This window comes from Nanorana parkeri, unplaced genomic scaffold, assembly GCF_000935625.1.
Source record: "Nanorana parkeri isolate BGI_ZX_2015 unplaced genomic scaffold, ASM93562v1 scaffold3098, whole genome shotgun sequence".
NCBI lineage: Eukaryota > Metazoa > Chordata > Amphibia > Anura > Dicroglossidae > Nanorana > Nanorana parkeri.
The window spans coordinates 41,503-44,316 of NW_017309366.1; positions in this window are offsets into that span (position 1 = coordinate 41,503).

Consider the following 2,814-nt stretch of genomic DNA (forward strand, 5'->3'; position numbering starts at 1 on the left):
ATGGTCGATGACTATTTAAGACCCCATGTGTTAGCCTTACCATCATACTTACAAGACACATCTGACCTTCTTAAAAACAGACGGCATTATGATCCCACCAGACTCTTGGCTGGTTACAATCGACGTGGAAGCACTATATAGCAGTATTCCTCATCGAGAAGGTACAGAGATCACTAGGCAGTTTTTGGATGAAAGGACTAACTCATCGACATCATATAACAACTTCATTTTGGATTTGTTGCTTTTTGTCCTGACACATAACGTTTTTACATTTGGTGGTTCCCACTACCTCCAGATGCAGGGGGTTGCGATGGGCACATGTTGTGCCCCGTCGTACGCCAACCTGTATCTGGGGGGGTGGGAACGGCAACTGTTCCATTCGTTGGAAGCTTACGGATATTCGGACCATATCCTTACATGGTTAAGATATATAGATGACGTGTTCGTGATTTGGATGGGCTCCAGGGAGGAGTTGGAGGCGTTTGTCTCTCGTCTGCAGCTGAATAGGTTTAATCTAAAGTTTACTATGCAATGCCACCAAAAGTCCATCCCTTTTCTGGACGTTAAGGTGGGTGTCGATGATGAAGGTTTAATCTTCACGGGCCTCTATAGAAAAGAATCGGCAGGAAATACCATCTTGCATGCCACCAGCGCACATCCGATCCCGCTTAAAAGGAGCATACCCTACAGCCAATATCTACGGCTTAGAAGGGTGTGCTCCTTGGACCGCCTATTAGTTGCGGTAGAGGCCGCAAACAGAGATTTTATCTCTCATTCCAGGCCATTGAGTTCAGAATTATAGTAGTCAATCAAGAGTTGGACCATTTTTAGTGAGCATGCCTGTAAGTTTTCCTCCCATAGTTCTTTCAATTTATCGCTGACGTGTTTGATTTGCGGGAATATTTGTATGCGTAAGCCCCATGGAACGATTTCCTCGGAGATGTAACGCTCAAAGAATTTTTTATGCCAAAAGATGGCTGATCTTCTTTCTGATAGTCTTCTAAGTCTAAGAAAGAAAATGTTACCGTCACATTCTTGTGTGGTCTGATCATAGTGAGTTTCTTGTATCCTGGACATGATACCATCCCACGATTGAAGCCAGTAATCAGCCATATTTGGACCAATGACTAATGCACAGAGAAACGACAACAACAAAAAAGAAAAAAACAGGAAGACAGAACGACAAACTATCAAAGTGATTTCAAAAATAGGATTTGATTTAGATATGGAGATTGTCAGTATCCAGCGCCAGGTCAGAAGAAAATGGTGTTTGCCACCTGGTTAGCTATTGAATCCGATCCCGCTTAAAAGGAGCATACCCTACAGCCAATATCTACGGCTTAGAAGGGTGTGCTCCTTGGACCGCCTATTTGAAGAAGAGGCGGCCAAGCTTAGGGATCGCCTGTGCGCAAGAGGATACAGTAGACGAGTTTTAAAACAAGCATATCAAAGAGCCAAGCTGCAGACGAGGGACAGACTAATCTACTCATCCAGGAAAGAACAGACAAATCAAAAGACATCAACGGTAAAACTAATTACCCACTATTCCAAACAATTCAATCAAGTGAAACAGATCCTAGATAAACATTGGCATCTCTTATCACAGGACCCTATAATCTCTAAATATATAAGAAACCAACCGGAGATCGTATATCGCCGTTCTAGATCTATACGAGATCAGCTAGTACATAGCCACTATCAGGGAATCAAGACAAATGAACCTACCCCGATGGGAACTTTCAGATGTGGGCATTGTAGTTTCTGTAAATTTATCAACCAAGGTGAATCTACAATACTCCCGAATGGCCAAGTATGGTCCCCTCTGGATCACATTGACTGCCAAACCAGGGGGATTTTGTATCTAATGACTTGCCAGTGCGGCGCTTTCTATGTAGGCAAGACGATTAGGCCCTTCTATAAACGCATTCAGGACCATATATATTTAACATCAAATGGTAAGATGACGACACCAATAAGTCGTCATGTGGGTTTATACCATAATTTTGATACAACGGTCCTCTCATTTTTTGGGCTGGAATGTATAAGGGAGGATGAACGTGGCAGAGACTGGGACAAGATAATACTTCAAAAGGAGACAGGATGGATCTATAGGCTACGAGCCATACAGCCACCTGGGCTGAATGAAACCCTTAGCTTTAAACCCTTCCTCTAATAACAACTTCCTTCCTTTTGAGCTTTTATCTTTCTCCCATAAATAACAAACAATGTCCTCTAGGACCTAATAACACTCTATGTTCTCTACGACTACCCTAACAGCGATTCTATACCATCTAAAAATGCCCACCGGGAATTACCATTAACTGAATACACGAAAATAGGAGTGTGGGAAATGTTTCCCCTAGGCCCATTATAATGATCGATTATGTGTAAATATACGCTAATATAATTACAGGGATATAAACATATTAACCATGTGATATACAATCAATGTATTCTGGACAGATCACATCCCTAGAATTGAAAAAATGCCATAGAACCAATGAACTATACTTACCTATACATCTGTATAAAATGGGGTACATGTTTATATGCCCATGTACATATATGCAACAGACAATATATATGATTGAAGTTTATTGCTTTATACATTGACAATTGTACTATGAATTTTTGACAGCTTCTGCTTACAAATACTAAAATATTCAAGTGGAAAAATTGGAGTCCTTCTATGCGGTGTTCCCTCGCGATCTGTCGGGCGTCTCCCTATTCCCTTTCCCCGTTCCTCCTTCCCCTTTTTTGTCCCTTGTTTCCCTTCTTCTCTTTCTTCCTCCCCCCCCCCCCCCTCTTCCCCCC